Source organism: Rhinatrema bivittatum, chromosome 14 (assembly GCF_901001135.1).
Source record: "Rhinatrema bivittatum chromosome 14, aRhiBiv1.1, whole genome shotgun sequence".
Classification (NCBI taxonomy): domain Eukaryota; kingdom Metazoa; phylum Chordata; class Amphibia; order Gymnophiona; family Rhinatrematidae; genus Rhinatrema; species Rhinatrema bivittatum.
The window spans coordinates 8,113,821-8,134,642 of record NC_042628.1 but is presented as its reverse complement, the minus strand read 5'-3'; the positions used below and the strand labels follow the sequence as shown (position 1 = coordinate 8,134,642).

The 20,822-nt window shown below is 50.3% G+C and overlaps 1 protein-coding gene across 2 annotated transcripts in view; it reads right to left on the bottom strand.

The window, feature by feature from the left end:
- The window catches only part of LOC115076132 (ATP-sensitive inward rectifier potassium channel 12), a 28,020-nt gene extending 8,170 nt beyond the window's left edge, over positions 1-19,850 (bottom strand). The window contains exons 1-2 of one of the 2 annotated variants that reach the window (XM_029577261.1): positions 19,397-19,850; positions 10,438-10,663 (exon numbers count right to left, since the gene is read on the bottom strand). The gene's annotated coding sequence lies outside the window, so the exon portion shown is untranslated. The remainder of the gene's footprint in view (positions 1-10,437; positions 10,664-19,396) is intronic. The other variant, XM_029577260.1, reaches the window with a different exon arrangement.
- Between the last annotated feature and the right edge of the window lie 972 nt (positions 19,851-20,822).

Here is a 20,822-nt window from a genome sequence, read left to right as displayed (position 1 = left end):
TGAGTGAGCTCTGAGATGCGTGATATCTTCTCTGATTCCATCAAAACTCTTCTCTCTCTCTCTCGTAAGAAAAGATCTCATGTCCTTTCAGTTGCTTCTTGTAAGGGGGCAGATTTCTCAGGAAGAAAAATGTATACGTTACCGCCGCATGGTTTATGGCGTTCTCCATCAGGAATTATGCATTGGATAACATCGAGTAGTTTATGGCCACCTACATTCACCTGTTCTCCCTCTTCCTGTGTACCTGTGACATCTATACAACACGCATGGTACAGAATTTTAATACTAGATGAGCTGGATTATCCACATTTATGAATTCAGGAAGGAAATAATCCCAAAATCCCACAAACTGGTGCACATTTACAGACAAGATGGGCTTACATTACTCTGCGAACCTGCAGGCAAGACACCAATCTTGCTTACACTTCAAGCAATAAGAGAGAGTTTAGATTGCTTATTCCATATTCTCTCCTGAGACAGCTTCTGCAGCTCTGGCAATTATCTGCATCCCCTGGCATCCAGGCCCACATTGAGACTTATGTATTTCGGCATCAAATTGCGATAGGTGTTAGAGAGCATTGACGATGGTGCCATCATCCGGGCCCTGTGCTGAGCCTAACTGAAGATCCTGATGCAGCTGAGCAGCCTGTATGAAGAGGAAAGTGTCGGCAGGCCCAGAGGTGAGAGGAGACGCAAAGCTGTAAGCCAAGGGGAAGTGGCAAAATCTCCATGAAGGCTCATCCAGGTAATCAAGCACCGGTTCAGCGCTAGTGGTCCCAGTACTAACAGATAATTCCAAGTATCCAATACCATGGAGCCTGCTAGGCATCGAAGACTGGAAACTCCATCTCTATTCATGGCAGCCCTTCTCCCGGGGACTAATCTAGTTCCCTAGGAGTGCGATTACTGGTTCTCCCAGCCCGCCAGCTGCCTAGGCCCTGACACGCAGCTGATGTCTGCAGGGATTGCTTTGGAATTCATCGCTCCCTGCAGAAACCGAGACCTGTTAAACCAAAGCGTAACTTGTCCAGTCACTCTTCCCACACAGAGAGAAGATTTCTTACTTTACGCTGGGCGATTTCCGCCTGCCCTCCACCACCGCACCACCCGACAGACCACACTGGGTGAAGGACCCAGAAACCAGTTAGGGTAACTTCTTCTGGTGCACTGGTTATGCAGCAGCTACCAGAGCCGAACTGAGTAAGCATTTTCTGCTCCGAGTCCAGCTCCCAGTTATTCCCAGAGAACTTCCCGGAAGCACCCCCCCTCCCCCGATCAGGGTTTCAGGATGTCCACAATTAATATGCATGAGATAGATTTGCATGGCCTGCCTACATTGCACGCAGGTCTCTCTCATGCATATTCAGTGTGGTATCCTGAAACTCCGACTGGCCGGGCGTATCGGGAGGGACGTTCCAAAGAGGTGCACATCACGGGGGGTGCATTCAACTAAAAGTGGTTTCTGTTCAACTTAATGTATTCAAATGCTGGTAGTAAGGGGGGGTTGCCTGTTTTTCCATTTACTTATTTGTGTATGAATAGGAAATTGGAAATAAAAGCTTCTGCTCAGGAGGCTGTCCCTAATCATTAGCGTTTTCCAAATGTATTCTCAGTCCAGTGAAGCCTGAACCGCTCCACACCCACGTCACACTGCGGGGCTAGCCTGTCTTTCCCTAAACCCTTATCCAGTGCCACGGGACGTCCGTCACGTGGAGTCAGGATCCAAAAGTGTGCATCACTCTGAGCACCTCTCCCTCTCCCCCACCTCCACCGAGAAGCCAGGCGGCCTGCAGAGCCCCTTCCAGCCCTGTCCCATGGTTTCCTGGCAGCACCTGTGCCACTCGCACACGCTCAGGCCCTCGCAAGCCTGAGAATAAGAAGTGTCACGGACGCTACTGACCTAGTCCCTGTTGTGCCAGCTCACGGTGCCACGAACCAGCCTGGCAGGAGAGACAAATCGGCCATTCTCTCGTTTTCTGTGCTGGAGTACTGAGCATATTAATATTGCGCTGGAGAGAGCAGAGTGACCCCAGCAGCGGGCAGCGTGCAAGAGGAAGCTTTTATGGATCTGTGGAGCTGGAGTGGATTCCCAGAGGCCCTTTCTTTCGAGTCTTCTAGAATAGATGACCGAGCTCTTTTTGCTGCTTTTAAATACCCAGGAGATTTTGCACGAGGGTTTCCCCTTCCCTTCCATCACTCCACTTTGACAAAGCTAATGGTCGGGAGCCCAGAGGTATAAAACATTGTCTGCTAGGGCTCCTTGGGATCACAACTTCTGACAGCAGAAGAATCGCACCCAATGCATCCACCCTTCCAAAATGAAGGCGGAAAAAACCTGATGCCCCGGTTACAGGTGCTTCTCCAGAACTGATCGAATCTCCCAGGCTCCTGGTGGGTGTTTGACAAACTGCTTTTCTGACATCATGATTACAGAGCATGCAGAAAAGAAGTTGCTAGCACAGTGCCTGCTGCATTTAAAATAGGGCAGAGATACCAGCAGCTAAAGCAGCTGTAGGCTGCTGAGGGGTGGGAGGGAAGAGCTGGAGAGGGCTGAGCAAAGAATTAATAGTGGCAATACATCAGCCTTTGCAGATAAGCAATGTCTGTCTCTGATTATAAAAATCTGTTTAAGGAGAAAAAAAAATGTTTATTGCATAACCGAGAGTGCAGCTACTGTGAGCTATTTACAGCCCTCACGCAAAAGATGTCATAAGCCATGGTGTTATGGTGGTTCCTGTGCCCCCTGAAGTGCCTTGCTGCTCTTAAGTTGTGAGTGTCGGTGTTTGGGGGGGAAGTAGAGCAGTCGGCAGGAAAGGTCTTTGTTTTAGGCACAGGTGGATGAGCTCCACTCCCGAGCTGGCTGCTGAGGTCTTATAGGTGGCCATGCTGCAGTGGCAGTAAGGGACTCTGCAGTTCAGCGCAAGGTCCCAGGAGAAGGAGGACAGTCCGGGTGTGACTTAACTTGTCCTTAAATTACCACAATTTAAAAAAAAAAAAAAAAAAGCCACACAGGCACAGCACTCTGAGAACATGAAGCCAGGGTTATCCTAGAGCCTTTTTAGATGTGTGAGAAAACGAGTCTTTTCACGGTCGCCGTCACAAGTTAAGGACTGTGGCACTGTGATGGGGCCGTTTCTATTCCCTGTAAATGCGGACCGGGTGTCATTTTATGCCGTAACTTCCTTCTGCAGGGAGAATAATCTGGTTAGGATTCTCTGCACACAGTTTTACAATGCCACGGCTGGATCCTGTTGGCATAGTCAGGACTTCGTCGTCTTCACTCATCAGATAAATACTGAAAACCGTTGTTATACAAGGGTCCTCCCTCCCAGCTTATCTCGGTATACGGTCTGTGATGCTCAATCAATTACTTTCACCTTGGACTGGCAAAGTTTAGCAGTGAATTATTTGTTAAGTATGAATGCTGGCTTGTTGCATAGGTCAGTGGTTATCAGCCCTGTCCTGAAGGTGCACCTCACCGGTTGGGTTTTCAGGATGCCCTCAGTAAATATGCATGAGAGAGATTTGCATGCATTGGAGACCCGGAGGAAGTTATGGTGACAAAATGCTCAGCTCTTTCTCAGTGTCTCCGAACCTCCCGGCTGTAGAAGGAGATTTAAGGGAAGGGAAGGGAAGCTCAGGGCTCTGGGTGTGGAAGGCAAAGTCCCATGGATGCTTTGCACCAGCAAAAACAGTGTCCTGGGTGCTCTGACCCCAGATCATCCACATAGTCGACACCTGTGCTTTGTGATTTTGTAGAACACACACAGATGCAGCAATCTTGAAGCTTTAATGTGCTCTCCCCACGTTCTTTCAGCATCGCTCCATTTCTGCATCAGCAGCAGAGCCTGTGCTTGGCATGACATCCTCTGGGAACATCCCATCCTCTTTACTGCACTCTGCATGCACCAACTCACTGAAAATGACCACGAAAATAATGCCATTCATAGATTTAAATTGCACAGAAATGGTCATTCTCCCCTCACAGAATCATTCCCTAAGGTGAAAGAAACTTTCGTTCCTGGGAGAGTTATCAGTCTTCAGAATAACAATAAAAGGAGATATTTCCTGCACTGGCAGCATGTACAGTAAGGATGTGCAAGCTATAAGCCCTACCAGGTATGTTAGTAATTTAGTTTAATTTAAAACTTGCATTCTGCTTTTCCAAGCTGGTAACCTGAGCAAGGCAGAACACAATACAAAAATGCCCACAATAGGGTTAGTATGAATGCAAAATAAAAAACAATACATGAAAAAAACACAGTCTTATAAACAACATAACACCAACATAGAGAAAATCACCCACTGAACCACACTGAAAACAGTATAATCATGATCCAGATCCCACACCAGGAGAGGTATGCCGATACTGCAATCTGAGCAGGTGTAGTAGTGATATGCTGGTAATACAGTGTAGGTTAGAAGTATACAGTAGACATGCAAGTAGTACATTGGAGCCTATCACATACCAGCACATATCACTTACTACCAGCTCATATTGTACTACCAACATACCTTTATTTACCTATATAATATACAGGTATAATATACCAGCACAAACTGTATTACCTTCCTACATATCACTTACTACCAGCCCATATTGTATTACCAGCATACCTTTATTTACCTATATAATATACAGGTATAATATACCAGCACAAACTGTATTACCTGTCTATATATCACATACTACCAGCCCATATTGTATTACCAGCATACCTTTATTTACTTATATAATATACAAGTATAATATACCAGCACAAACTGTATTACCTTTCTACATATCACTTACTACCAGCTCATATTGTATTACCAGCATACCTTTATTTACATATATAATATACAGGCATTTTTGTAATGAGGTGGTATAGAATAGAAATACTGGTAATACTGAAAAGGTACCTTGTACACATCTATGTACACTTATGGCACTCTGTAAATAGGCAATATTACTAAATCCATATATAAGCATAATAACACCCTACCAGGGCTAGAAGAAAAGGTAGTCTCTTGTTTTCCAAAATATTAACAATTGACAGGTAAAATCTATTATTTGAGAAAAGCAATAAAACTTATGAATAAGTTCAAAAAGCAGGAAATGGCAGGAGTATTCATCATCTGACTTCATGCCAAAGAGCTTGATCCAGCCCTTGTTTTACCCCAAGCCTTCCCCATGAGAAGCTGGCCTGATTTCTATGAGAAACCCAGGGCCAGCTCAAGCTGCCTTTATGTTGGAGCAAGCTGGCTAGAGGTATTCCTTTCAAAAACACCTTGATGGGAGATTTCTGTAATTTGTAAGCAATTTTTTAAAATGTTGTTATTAATGTGAGGAAAATTTAATGTAAAAACGTGAATCGTGTATAAACATTTATCACAGATCATCCATAAATTAATATGCGGGAGAAAATTTTCCTAAGTCCAGAAGTCAGTTTGCATTTAAATTTTCCACAAGAGAAAAAACAAATTGTGCACAGAGAGAGAAACCTTGTTCAGAGAGTAAGCAGTGGCGCCCCTCAAGCTGGCGCTCGGGACGACCCGGCCGGTGAATATGAATGAGCTACAGTCCCATGCGCTGCCAGCACGATATGCAAATGAATGGCCTGCAAACCCGACTGGCCGCGGCCCCCCCAAGCAGCAGGTTGAGAACGTCCTTCGAGGGGGCAAGAGAGCCAGGATAATCTCCCCGGGCCTGGTGCTTCGGGGACCGGCACCACCATGATAGCCTCACTCCACTGTGACATCGCTAGGCCCGCGCCCGACCAGCAAGAGAGCAGTCGACTGCTCTTCCTCCCAGGCTGGTGAAATCACTGGGAGGGAGAGAAGCCTGGGCGCACCCGACCGCCAGTCCCTGAGCAGGGTCCAGGGAGGGGGAAGTGAGAGAGTGGGAACTCAGGGATGGAGCTGGGACGTGGGGGCTGTTTTTGGGGAGAGAGGATAATTGATGTCGCTACCCATTTCACTTCCAGCGAGCCAGGCGGTGCCGCAGACCTCAGGTATGGAGAGAGTCTCCCCCCACCCCCCGTCTTCAGCATCTGGGTGGGTGGGGGGAGGGGTGCAGGGGCAGGGCAAATCTAGCCGATTTGCCCTGCCCCTGCACCCCTCTAGAGTCTGAAGTACATGGCCTCAGGCCCTTTCCAGCTCAGTCCCATGATCCTTAGAGCTGACATTTAATGCTCATTTCTGGCTAATTCTTCCCTAAGCACCATTTCACATCTGGGATGACTCTGCTTATTTATCTGATTGTGACACCAGTCTGTATAATTAACTACAGAAAAGGCAACAGATCATTACAGAGCAGCTTCTCTACTGTGACTTCTTCATGAAGTGAGGGTGGAAATAGCAGAGCAAGTGTGAAGCAGAGATCTCGATCCATTACGAGCTGGGGCTCGGTGCACATAAAAATTGCCTGCGTAGTTTTACACGTGCTGGGGAAATACATTGTGGGGGGGACCAGGGACGGATTGGCCTATCGGGGGATCGGGCATCCCCCGGTGGGCCGGTCGTCATCGGGAATCCGCCCCTGGGGGGGGGACCCGTGCACACTTTTGTATTTTAACATGTATGCGAGTAAGTTCACCCACACAAGCCCACCCGTGCGGTCATTTTCAAAGCGTACGTATGTACATGAACGCACTTTGAAAATTCAGGGTAAAGTCTGTGCATAAACAGGCCTCACACCCTTCACCTGCACAGGTATAAAAATGTCCACAGTTGCATCAAGGTCTGGTTTTCCGTGGTTCTTCTTGGTTCTTACTCTCTCCTTTGGACAACATTTCCCTTTCTTGCTCCCTCAAATCTAAGCCATCTTCTTCTCTCAGGTCTCCATTCACCCGAACGGAGGAATCGGAAACATTTCTGGGAGAAAGATGTCCCCCCAGTGCAGCTAATAGAAATGTGGAGACCCCACTACAAGGGATTATGGGATTTAAGTGGTGGAGAGCAGAGGAAGGTGCCATCTTGCCACAGCACCCCCTCTGGAGGTTGCTGCAATGGTAGATTCTTGCCTGCATATAAGCAGGTGGCCCCCATTCGTCAGTGTGGCATTTTGTGTTGGAATCTGAAAGAGAAGGGTCTGATTTCTGCACTTTCCCTTATTTGCAGAATACTCAGTATTGGCTCAACACCTTTGCTGAGTAGTGCAGGAAGCAAACAGACCAATTCGCTAACCTGCTTCCAGTGCTTAATGACAGGAGGTCTCGGTGAATTTGGTGAGTTTTAAGTAATTGTGGATTTCTTGCTGGGAGGAAAGTTTTGTCCGCCTTTTGTGTCCAAGAGTATAGAAAGGGAAATAAAATGGATCTTTGCATGTTTGCAGTATTTTTCGATGCATTTGACCGAAAGAGAACTGTGGATACTAGCTGAGAGGAGAGAGGGAGAATCTGGGACCAGGAGAACAGGAAAAGAGCATTTTGGATAAGGAAGGACCAAGGAAAGGACCTGGGGTGTTGTGCAAGGGATAGGAGAATCCTTTTCAGTCAAACCAAGCAGCCTATATATCATCCGACAGAGGACCCTGGGAAAAGATCAAAGGACCAAAGACAGATCATATTGGAGTTGCTTCCTCTTGTGCACACACACACACACACACGCCTGCTTAGTCACAAAACTCAGAGATACCAGCAAATTGAAATCATTTGCCTACTATACCTGATCCTGTAGAACATAACAGAGAATCTTAATGGCTTACCCAGTGTGTAGAAGAATGTGGAAAAGGCAAACACGACAACTATGGAGTGGCCACAACAAAAGAGCTGGAAATTAGGTTAAGAAGAGCCCTGGCCTGATGGAGTGCACAACTGTTGGTTCAAGCATTTAATATCTCTCCAGCAAACTACTAAAATCAATTGATGAGACAACCAGCACTAACACCCCAATGGCTAATGCCAGAAAGAACACATTTCCAAGTAAGGTCCCCAAAAACTACCAACCAATAACTTGCCTACCTGCAGTCTTCAAGCTGTTCACTGCAACAGATACAGATAGAATATCTGATCACATAGCCTCTAATAATATCATGATGATTGAACAGAAGGGCAACAGAAGAGGAAGCATATGGAAGCAAAGACTAGTTGCTGATGAATAAAGACATCATGGCCAGCTGTATGGAAAATTGAAATCTCAATGTCGCATGGATTGACTTACAGGAAAGCTTTCCATAGCATCCCACGCTCTTGGATAATAAATCGCCTTGAAATATACAAAGTGAACCCTGGATTGATCAAGTTTACCATGAAAATGTGGTAGACTCCACTCCATCTGCACTACAAAAATGGACAATTGGTCATTCCTAACGTCAAGATCTAGCGAGGAATGCGGCAGGGAGATTCCCTATTACCAATCTTGTTTTGTCTTACTAACTCCTTGCGGTATGATTTAGCTTTAATCATAGAGATACTAATGATAAAAAGATAACATCTCATTTACAATTTGTAGATGACTTGACATTTTACAGCTCCTGTGATGGTCATTTAACAGAACAACCCCAGCTTGTGAAGAGCTTCTCAGATGACATCAGAATAACTTTTGGCTTGGACAATGTGCTGCCTTTCATAAAGAAAATCTAAGCAAACTGAAAACATATCTCTGATGGAAGACTGCAGCATTATAAAGGGACTTGAGCAGGAAATGATATATAAATATCTAGGAGTAGAAGAAGGTTCAACAATCCAACACAAATCACTGAGAAAAAAGTCAGCAAAGAGGCTGAAACTGATATTGAAAAGTGCTTTACCAGCATGGAATAAAGCATCAATCAGCTTCCAATCCCCACACTCTCATACAGCTTTGGAATTGTAGTCTGGCTCCTAAAAGATCTTTAAAAATTGTGTGTAAGGGCAAGAAAATGCATCCATGCCCACCAGGTAATCTATAATAAGCAGCATATGTCGAGATTGTACATTCTAACTGAAAGTGGTATGGGTCTTATAGAAATAGATTGCACACTCAGTGCCTGATTTTCAAAACCATTTATGCACCTAAAGTACAGTTTTGTGTGTGTAAATGGCTGTTACCAAATAGCCCAGGACTCAGTGCATGTACTTTTATACAAACTGGGGAGATGCATTCTGGGAGCAGAGTTGGGACTTGTGTGCCTGCTTTTTGATTTTACAAAATATATGTGTAAGTTACTCTGCTCAAGTTACACCCTCCAAAGAGCAACATTGTGCAAATTATTCTGTGATTCACATGTTTGCTTTGAAAATGTGGGGTAAAGCCTGTGCATAAACGGTACATGCGGACTTTACCCCAACATGCTCAGTTATAAACTTACCCTCGGAGACCTCTCAAGGTAGGTGTCCAGGCACACTTAGCATCAAGAGACCCAAATACTCAAAAAGTGCTGAAATGAATAGCCAGAAACTTACACAAGAGTTCCAACAAACAAACGGGATGAGTGAAAATCCACCAGCACACTTGGAGAAAGAAGCAACAGAATTTGCAAAACAGGAAAAAAAAAAACAACTTTAAAAAAGCTAGACCAGCAAACAAGGAAAAGCAATTGCTGAAAGTATAAATGCAGAGGGGAAATACAAGAAGTTACTTCAGCAATCACACATGGATCAGCCTAACAAGGGAAAGGCTAAGGAGAGGTGAATTTAAAGCTAAAGATGAGAGATTGGTAATTGTAGCACAGGACAGTGAACTAAAGGCAAGAAGCTTCACGGCCAGCACAGGAAGAAAACAGAGAAATGCAGGTTCTGTAAAACTGAATTGGAAATGGTTGCACAGGCCTCATCACTGGGTGTGAGGTGCTGATGTCAGGAGGAGTGGCCTAGTCCGCTCAGAAGCAGGGAAGCCAGTGCTCAGATCCCACCGACGACGCTCCTTATGACCTTGGGCAAACGTCACTTCACCCTCCATCGCCTCAGGCACAGACAGACTGTGAGCCCTCTAGGAACAGGTAAAATACCTAGTGTACCTGGACGTAACTCCTCATGAGCCACAAAGAAAAGGGGTGACCTAAATATGCAGAAAGGTGGCACAGCTGATCCGCCGGGAACCGTGTAAACACCATAACATCACCGCAGCAGCACAAGCTGTGATCACCTGGGACCTTTCTGGCATCAAGCTCAATGCTAGAAGCCCAGACATGTGGTAAAGGAGAAAACCACTAGCCTGACATTGCTGATACAAGCATCAGTACCAAACGATTATCCTGTACAGCCTACGGCGAGAGAGAAGATAGTGAGGGTTCCGTGACCAAGAAAATGTGGCAGAAAGCTACGGAAATAGTTTCTGTTGTGTTGGGTGCCAATGGCTTGATTAAGAAAAGCTTCCAGGCACACATGCACATGCTGCCCACAATTTATGGTTCGTTTTATGGTTGTCCCTTCCCATTATAACCTCAGTAGCGACAGACAAAAACAACTCCAATAGATTTACAAAAATAACAAATTGGACAAAACAAAAAAGAGGAGAAAAATGAATCCCTTCTACCTGTGCATGATTTTGGAGTCCGGTTCTGATAGGACTCAACGACTCCCTGCTATCCAGTGGAATCGGGAGTCCCACAGGGCTCAGCGTTGTCTGCACCACGTTTTAACATCTCCATGGTGCCTCTTTGTAAACTCCTCGCTGGCCTCTCTTCAGGACACCGAATCTCCGCAGATGGCATGCAGTTGTTTTTTATTCCTGTGTCGTCATCTTGGGCCGCGATTCTAACCTGAATAGGAAGAGCTGAGTCAAATCTATAGTGAAACCTGGTTATTACAAACTAAGGCTTGTACGGCCCTTCAGAGCTTTACTTTTTCCTCGGTAGTGCAATCTCTTCTTTTGCCTGCTATTGATTACTGCAATGTCCTGTTGTTAGGACTTGCAAAGTATCTCGTAAGGGCCCTACAAGGCCTTTTGAACTCTGCCACTCGGCTCATTTGGAGCCTGAATAGGAGAGAACACAGTTCTCCTGTCCTTACAGACCTTCGTTGGCTACTCATTGAACAGAGAATCCAGGATAAAACTGAGTTTTTAATTCACAAAATGCTTAAAATGGACTCTTTCCCCTGGGTTAATCCAGACCAAAATCTGAGAGCCCTGCAGAGAGGTCTTTCGGACGTTCCTTCTGTTCCCCAAGTCCGCCTCACTGAATTCTAAGAAACATTATTTTTTGTTGCTGGCCCTGTGTTTTGGAATTCTTTGCCTTTTGAGTTGAGAACTACTGAGTGTACTAATACCTTTAAAAGCTTGCTACAAACTTAACCATTCAGGCAGGCATTCGATTGTTGGTTTTTCCAGAGCTGACCACTTGTTCTTGTGTTCTTATACTGTTGGGTTTTAGTCATATTTTATGCATAGTCTTATTGTAATTCATTTTTCATTATTGTTACCCGCATAGGTGGACGGTGTATAACATTCTTTTAAATAAAAATAAATAGAGTTATAAGCAAGTATCTGCCAGCAGCTTGCAGGGCAGAGGCACATCTGCCGGAACTTGCCTTTAGATTTTGACTGGAGCTTTTCTCCCGATTCTTTAGGTTTCCAGTTCATTCCCAACTGGCCAATACTGGCACAGACGCCAGTGCTGTGGGTGCAGACCAAACCCTTTCACTGTGTACAGGGAGGGATATTTTTTTTTTATTATTATTGAGTTTAGCATCCCCAGTCGTTTAAAAAACAAAACGTGGACTTCTATGTCTGTTGGCATTCTGGCGTCATGCGCCTTCGTTCAGAACTGCCTCAGATTCTTCCCCCTCCCCCCATCTTTAATGCCTGACCTGTCCCTTCGAGCCCAGCTGCGGCGGTGACCATCCTCGGGGACTGCAGTTCCTTATGCAACCACCGCCTCTGGCCAGTGGGTGTCGCTGCTGAGCAACCAACGGGACCGCACTTCTCAGGGGCTGTAAAAACTGCATCTGCCGCATGCAAGGGGCAGAAGAAGCCGGGATTGGGACTCGTGGGCATGCTGGAAGAGGATGGGACCAGAGCACTTGAGGCAGGTAAAGAACAGATGGGGCTGAGCTATGCCTCCATGTGCATTTATGGAATCGAGCGAGGCTTGCAGGGAAGGGGGTCAGCGAGTGTGAGAGGGAGGCAGCAGCAGAAGAGGTGCAAAGCCAGAGGGAGAGAAGCAGAGGGACCAATTAAGAATGGGTGAAGGAGAGAGAACAAGGCACCCACTGCCGGATTAAAGGATCAGAAACGATTCCAGGGGCAGAGAGTGGGAATAACAGGATGTACACAGAGGCAGGAACAAACAGAGAGCGAGAGACAGGCAACAGAAAAGAGAGCAGAGAGAGAGTAAACAGGCAACCTGCAAGTGGGTAATGCAAGAGAGAGACGATAAGAAAGAAATGAGAGTTCCCGCAGAGTTTGCATTTTCCAAAATCTAAAGGTGGCAGATTCCTTCTATCCCGCTCCAAGTGGGCCAGATCAAGAACTGTTTATGTGGATTTGCATTTTTAGCTCTGATTACTGCACTTCTTCAACCTGGAGGCTTAAGGCCAGTTGCATTCAGGCATTCACAGTGTAAGTCGTACCCTGAGCCGGTGCGAGGGTGTCCAGACGCCCTAGGCGGCGACGTCATATTCTGGCTCTGGAGGACTCGCAGTGTAAGTCGTACCCTGAGCCGGTGCGAGGGTGTCCAGACGCCCTAGGCGGCGACGTCATATTCTGGCTCTGGAGGACTCGCAGTGTAAGTCGTACCCTGAGCCGGTGCGAGGGTGTCCAGACGCCCTAGGCGGCGACGTCATATTCTGGCTCTGGAGGACTCGCAGTGCAAGTCGTACCCTGAGCCGGTGCGAGGGTGTCCAGACGCCCTAGGCGGCGACGTCATATTCTGGCTCTGGAGGACTCGCAGTGCAAGTCGTACCCTGTGCCGGTGCGAGGGTGTCCAGACGCCCTAGGCGGCGACGTCATATTCTGGCTCTGGAGGACTCGCAGTGCAAGTCGTACCCTGTGCCGGTGCGAGGGTGTCCAGACGCCCTAGGCGGCGACGTCATATTCTGGCTCTGGAGGACTCGCAGTGCAAGTCGTACCCTGTGCCGGTGCGAGGGTGTCCAGACGCCCTAGGCGGCGACGTCATATTCTGGCTCTGGAGGACTCGCAGTGCAAGTCGTACCCTGTGCCGGTGCGAGGGTGTCCAGACGCCCTAGGCGGCGACGTCATATTCTGGCTCTGGAGGACTCGCAGTGCAAGTCGTACCCTGTGCCGGTGCGAGGGTGTCCAGACGCCCTAGGCGGCGACGTCATATTCTGGCTCTGGAGGACTCGCAGTGCAAGTCGTACCCTGAGCCGGTGCGAGGGTGTCCAGACGCCCTAGGCGGCGACGTCATATTCTGGCTCTGGAGGACTCGCAGTGCAAGTCGTACCCTGTGCCGGTGCGAGGGTGTCCAGACGCTCTAGGTGGCGACGTCATATTCTGGCTCTGGAGGACTCGCAGTGCAAGTCGTACCCTGAGCCTGTGCGAGGGTGTCCAGACGCCCTAGGCGGCGACGTCATATTCTGGCTCTGGAGGACTCGCAGTGCAAGTCGTACCCTGAGCCGGTGCGAGGGTGTCCAGATGCCCTAGGCGGCGACATCATATTCTGGCTCTGGAGGACTCGCAGTGCAAGTCGTACCCTGTGCCGGTGCGAGGGTGTCCAGACGCCCTAGGCGGCGACGTCATGTTCTGGATCTGGAGGACTCGCAGTGCAAGTCGTACCCTGAGCCGGTGCGAGGGTGTCCAGACGCCCTAGGCGGCGACGTCATATTCTGGCTCTGGAGGACTCGCAGTGCAAGTCGTACCCTGTGCCGGTGCGAGGGTGTCCAGACGCCCTAGGCGGCGACGTCATATTCTGGCTCTGGAGGACTCGCAGTGCAAGTCGTACCCTGAGCCGGTGCGAGGGTGTCCAGATGCCCTAGGCGGCGACATCATATTCTGGCTCTGGAGAACTCGCAGTGCAAGTCGTACCCTGTGCCGGTGCGAGGGTGTCCAGACGCCCTAGGCGGCGACGTCATGTTCTGGCTCTGGAGGACTCGCAGTGCAAGTCGTACCCTGAGCCGGTGCGAGGGTGTCCAGACACCCTGGGCGGCGACGTCATATTCTGGCTCTGGAGGACTCGCAGTGCAAGTCGTACCCTGAGCCGGTGCGAGGGTGTCCAGACGCCCTGGGCGGCGACGTCATATTCTGACTCTGGAGGACTCGCAGTGCAAGTCGTACCCTGTGCCGGTGGGAGGGTGTCCAGACGCCCTAGGCGGCGACGTCATATTCTGGCTCTGGAGGACTCGCAGTGCAAGTCGTACCCTGTGCCGGTGCGAGGGTGTCCAGACGCCCTAGGCGGCGACGTCATATTCTGGCTCTGGAGGACTCGCAGTGCAAGTCGTACCCTGAGCCGGTGCGAGGGTGTCCAGACGCCCTAGGTGGCGACGTCATATTCTGGCCCTGGAGGACTCGCAGTGCAAGTCGTACGCTGTGCCGGTGCGAGGGTGTTCAGACGCCCTAGGCGGCGACGTCATATTCTTGCTCTGGAGGACTCGCAGTGCAAGTCGTACCCTGTGCCGGTGCGAGGGTGTCCAGACGCCCTGGGCGGCGACGTCATATTCTGGCTCTGGAGGACTCGCAGTGCAAGTCGTACCCTGTGCCGGTGCGAGGGTGTCCAGACGCCCTAGGCGGCGACGTCATGTTCTGGCTCTGGAGGACTCGCAGTGCAAGTCGTACCCTGTGCCGGTGCGAGGGTGTCCAGACGCCCTGGGCGGCGACGTCATGTTCTGGCTCTGGAGGACTCGCAGTGCAAGTCGTACCCTGTGCCGGTGCGAGGGTGTCCAGACGCCCTAGGCGGCGACGTCATATTCTGGCTCTGGAGGACTCGCAGTGCAAGTCGTACCCTGAGCCGGTGCGAGGGTGTCCAGACGCCCTAGGCGGCGACGTCATATTCTGACTCTGGAGGACTCGCAGTGCAAGTCGTACACTGTGCCGGTGCGAGGGTGTTCAGACGCCCTAGGCGGCGACGTCATATTCTGGCTCTGGAGGACTCGCAGTGCAAGTCGTACCCTGTGCCGGTGCGGGGGTGTCCAGACGCCCTGGGCGGCAACGTCATATTCTGGCTCTGGAGGACTCGCAGTGCAAGTCGTACCCTGTGCCGGTGCGAGGGTGTCCAGACGCCCTGGGCGGCGACGTCATGTTCTGGCTCTGGAGGACTCGCAGTGCAAGTCGTACCCTGTGCCGGTGCGAGGGTGTCCAGACGCCCTGGGCGGCGACGTCATGTTCTGGCTCTGGAGGACTCGCAGTGCAAGTTGTACCCTGTGCCGGTGCGAGGGTGTCCAGACGCCCTAGGCGGTGACATCATATTCTGGCTCTGGAGGACTCGCAGTGCAAGACGTACCCTGTGCCGGTGCGAGGGTGTCCAGACGCCTTAGGCGGCGACGTCATATTCTGGCTCTGGAGGACTCGCAGTGCAAGTCGTACCCTGTGCCGGTGCGAGGGTGTCCAGACGCCCTGGGCGGCGACGTCATGTTCTGGCTCTGGAGGACTCGCAGTGCAAGTCGTACCCTGTGCCGGTGCGAGGGTGTCCAGACGCCCTGGGCGGCGACGTCATGTTCTGGCTCTGGAGGACTCGCAGTGCAAGTTGTACCCTGTGCCGGTGCGAGGGTGTCCAGACGCCCTAGGCAGTGACATCATATTCTGGCTCTGGAGGACTCGCAGTGCAAGTTGTACCCTGTGCCGGTGCGAGGGTGTCCAGACGCCTTAGGCGGCGACGTCATATTCTGGCTCTGGAGGACTCGCAGTGCAAGTTGTACCCTGTGCCGGTGCGAGGGTGTCCAGACGCCCTGGGCGGCGACGTCATATTCTGGCTCTGGAGGACTCGCAGTGCAAGTCGTACCCTGAGCCGGTGCGAGGGTGTCCAGACGCCCTAGGCGGCGACGTCATATTCTGGCTCTGGAGGACTCGCAGTGCAAGTCGTACGCTGTGCCGGTGCGAGGGTGTTCAGACGCCCTAGGCGGCGACGTCATATTCTGGGAGAAGTAGGATTTGAACCTTGGCTTCCCTGGTTCCCGGCTCGCTCAAATGATTCTTTGGGCCATCAAAGCTGATTTTTTTGTTTTGTTTTGTTTTACACAATAGCCTCTTCATCATTGGCTCCAGGTTGTGTTTGCAGTATCTTCTCTCAGGGTGAGAGAGGCCAGGTCATGGGCTCCCCACGCTGCTTACGCACAGAGAGACTGCTGCCCTCAGATACGGAGCCCTCAATGAGGGACACCCGGCTGCCCTGCCAGGCGGAAGAGGGAGCAAGGCTCTTCTCTAAGTAACTTCTGCAGAGGAACTCATTTTATATCAGGGTTTCCCAACCCTGTCCTGGGGACCCCACAGCCAGTTGGGTTTTTCAGTACATTCACAATGAATATGCATGAGATGAATTTGCATACCCTGGAGACTTGGTATGTGCAGCTCATGCATATTTATTGCGGATACCCTGAAAAACTAGACTGCTTGTGGGGTCCCCGGGGCAGGTTTGGGAAGCCCCTGTTTTAAACTGAAAGCCAGTGAATTAAAAGACAAACATCAAAGTAAAAAATATCTATGGTGTCAATATAGAGGCAAGTGAGCCGGTCAAAGGTCAACATAATGCGTAGTCCAGGAATGGCCAACTCCAGCCTTCTGGAGGCCAAAACAGGCCTGGTTCTCAGGATGTCCACGATGAATGTGCATGAGATAAATTTGCATACAGTGGAGGCATGGCCTGCAGATCTACCTGACGCGTATTCATTGTGGATATCCTGAAAAGCTGGCCTGCTTGTGGCTCTTGAGGACCAGAATTGGCCACCCCTGGCTTAGTCATTGTAGAATTATTAGGGATCAGCTTTCCTGAAGCACCTGTTCTGATTGGCTGAGAGTGAAGAGATGCCTCAGAGACGCTCCTCCCCACAACACTATGGCTTCCAGGTCCTTGAAAGGCTCCCCTCCTCTGGGACGAAGCTCTGTTACTGTTTTTAATGGGGAAGGGTGCACTCTGAGATGCCTCATATCTAAATTTAACTTTGAACACAAAGGACCAGATGTACTAATTTTTTTTTCCCCCACAGAATAAAATCAGTGAAACCCCTCAGCACATCCTGCTCAGTGGGTGCAATTAAAGACACAGTCCTCAGGACCCCTAACAAGTGATAGCAAATATGTAAACCATAGATGTGTGCAAAACACACACACAAACATACACATGCATTTTACATCTTGTACACACACATCCTGGACATGTTCTGCATCCTGTACACATGTATGCATGAGACAGTACATGTTCATGCAAATATTTACATGTATAAATACAATTGTACATACATATAAGTCTGTGCAGGTTATGCAGATATTTGTATAACCGTGGACTATCTCGAGCACAAATACATGTGTACAGGATGCTTATATATGTAGAATGTGTGGATACATTTGTGTGTGTGTGCGTGTGTGTGTATGTATGTGTGTATATATATATATATACTCACACTCACACACGCACACATATGTATAAACATAGCCATCCACACAAAATTATACACCTACAGAACAGAGCCATTCAAAAATACTGTAGACTGGACCACAATGCATATGGACTGTGAACAATTCTGAATGTGTCCTGGGCTCAGACACACGTTACATCATGCGTTGCGTTTCCATTTATTTCATTTTCAGTTTCACATGTTTTTTTATGCAGGATCAGCAGGGAATAGGTTTTCTCTCACCAGCCACAAATCATCATAACATGCTTCCAGTCATTATTAGCCCTGTCTCCCACACCTCCACGGCCTGGACTGAGCAAGCTCCGAGCAGGAATTAGATGGAACCATTAACCTTTAGATGGGGAGATTGATGAAATGAACCCGTGAGCTAGCTCCCAGCTACTACCATTCCTAAGAAATCTACCCTGAAAAGAACTGGCTGTAACTGGGACTTTGCCCCGTTGTGGAAAGGGATCCAGGGCTTCAGCGAGAGTTTCCAGTCTTGTAAGAACACATTTTTGTCAGGCTCAGAGGGAGGCAGAGAGGCCTCTGGGGCAGCCGAGACAGCTCCCTGCTTTGCTTAGGGTGGGAACTTTGCATGTTGGGATACCGTTAGTTCAATCAACACGATCATTATGCAAAGTTTGGGATGTACATGACCTGTCAGAGGCTGCACGTAAGAAAGTGGGGCTTATGTGGCATCAACAGGATGGGGGTCTACAAAATCATGAGAGGACAAATGTTGCCAGCAACATCTACATTTTTCACCCATTTTCATTTTGCAGTGCAAAATAAACATGAGGTCCTCCGTAAAGATTTGGGTGGGGAGCGCAGCTTTGCAAGGCTAGTCACAGTTGTCTTTAGTTTGACCAATTGAAAAGTATTATCTACAACCTGGGTGCTGGGTGGGAGAGAGGGGTGGGGACTGGCGCTGGTGTGGGCAACTGGAATTTGTATGCTTACCTACCCGGGGTAGCAGATAATGAGAGAGCTAAAGTATCCAGTATCTGGCCAGCCTGGAAGAGCCAACTGGTCTTTTCCTGCTATGGTTTACGAAGTTATTCTGACTCAAGCTGTAAGCACATCTGTGTGGGTCACTGCTGTACCTGCCTGTTGAATGTTTTTGGTCAGGATCCTCACATGTTCTACCAAAGTGCCCCTCAGATGTCACCCAGGACAAAGAAGCACCAACTAGACACCAGGGATGGAAGGTCCTGCACGGAAATGGCCCTCTCTGGACCTTTACCTACTGCAACCTGAAGCCATTAAAGCAGCAAGCAGCTGCTTCCCTTCCCAGATTTCTCAGATGAGAAGCTGAGTTCCTTCTATCATAAATACATAAATGTAACCCAGCCAGGGTGGTGATCTCTGCATTAAAAACCGGAGGCAGACAAGCAGCTTGCATGGCCAGCAGAAGTTCTCCAATGTTTGTGGCTGGCTCCTAAGGAAGGGGTGAATCGCGGACAGTTTGGCACCCTCACTGAAATCTCTTCTCCTTCGCCTCCAGCCGGCTTATTTTTTTATTGCACTGCCTCTCCTGGGGGAAAAGCAGGATTTCCCCTCGGGATTTACTCAGGAAGGCAAAGCCCCAAGTACCTGCATCCCCCGCCTGGCCTGAGGAGAAGACCCTGGGGGCAGGTTTGCAAAGGGCTGGAGGGCAGGGATTTGCCCCCTGAAGTCTTACCCTTGGGTTTCAGGGCACTTCCAGAGTTTTCCAGGGAAGTGGCAAGGTAAGAATATTTCCAGGAACCAGCAGGAAGTGCATTTCGGGCAGAAGGGACAGCGGAGGGGGCCCGTTTGTACCTCCCAGGCTGGGGTGAGGGCAGGCGAGGAAGGAGCAATGCGAGCGGTTCCAGGAGGTGGGAAGCAGTGTGATGGGGGGGGGGGGGGGGGGGGGAGCACCAGCCTCCCCCGTCCCCGTCCTGCCTCGGGGACTTGCTCCAAATGAAAGAAAGAAAGCGGGAGAGGTCCCTGCCCCGGCGGCTCCTCCTTACCTCTGGCTGCAGGCAGCTCCCCCTTTCCGTCAGCCCAGGAGCCGAGAGTTGGTGGCAAACTGCAGTTTGTCGCTCCTGTCCTGCCGGGCACAAACTCCCTTCCGCCGGCGGCAGAGCGCGGAGCCCTCCATTCCGGGCAGCCAGGGACCCCCCCCCCCCCAAAATAAAATGTATCTTATAATCCCCAAGGCCCCCCCGATTCCGCCAAAGTGTGATCGCTGAGTCCAGAAGCCCAGGTGCAGCCTAGGGTGTGCGGAGCCCCCCACGCTCCCTGCCCTCTTCAGCAGCTTTCATCTCCGGCCTGGGAGGGGGGCGATCGGCTCCGAGCCCCTGCCTGCCTGTCTGTCTGTCTGTCAGCCCCTGCGCCGGGCTCTGCCGTCCTCCTGCTGCTGCTGCTGCTGCTTTTTCTTTTTGCCGGCACTTTGACAGGGAATGCGAGAGAGGCTGTGGCTCTCCCAACCCTCCACTCCCTCCTACCGCCGCAGCCCGGGAACAGCAGCTAAATAGCGGCAAATCCCCGCATCAGCACTTTGGCGACGCTCCCTCCCGGTGGCTGGCGCTGCTCTGCAGCCCTCCTGCCTCCTCTCCCTGACTGAGCCCGTGCAGGTGGCCCAGGGTGGAATCGGGGGGGGGGGGGTTGCGCTGCCCCCCCCCCCCCCTGCTTCCAGCCTGAGCTGTGGGGTTGGGGGGGGGGGGAAGTGACCTTCCTGCCCCTGTTGCCCATCTCGGATCGCCTGCCAGGCTATGAAATCTCTGCAGAAGTCGTGAAGCGGCCGCCCCGTCAGTCCCCAGTCCCTGTCTGCCTGATTAAACGTCCAATGCGATTTTTACGGATGAACGGCAGGGAAATGAGCTGCAGCTGAGAGGCTAAACCGGGGCGGGCAAGGCGCCTTCTGTGTCTCATGAAACAGAAACCCACCCTCACCTGGGCAGGATTGCTGCTCCATCCTCTTGATACCCCGAGAAAACAGGCCAGAGAACCCTCCAGCAGCCCGACGTGCCTTGGGGTTGAATTAGCACAAACGTCCAGAGCCAAAGAGGCAGCGAAATAATGAAATCAGCTCCTGCAGCCTCCCGCTTCCTAATAACTGAATATTACTGCAGCTCTTGTACTGACTTGCATTTTGCCATTTTTCCGTTTTAGTCCTGCAGGGTGGGCAGCGATTTGCGGGCGTCCTCCCTCTGAGAGATTCCCCCCCCCCCCCCCCGAGGTACCTGAAAGGCGGGGGGGAGGGGAACATTGTGGTGGGGCTGAGTTGGGTTTTCTGGGGTAAAGCTCCCGGGGCTCCCAGGAGCTTCCTGGGTCACTCAGCAGCGATCACTTTCTGACCATCACCGGGGACTTGGCCAGCTCGGCCAGGCCAGGGCTCTGCTTTATCGTCTTTTCTAATCTGGGTGCAGAGGGGAATGGGGGGTGAAGCAGACC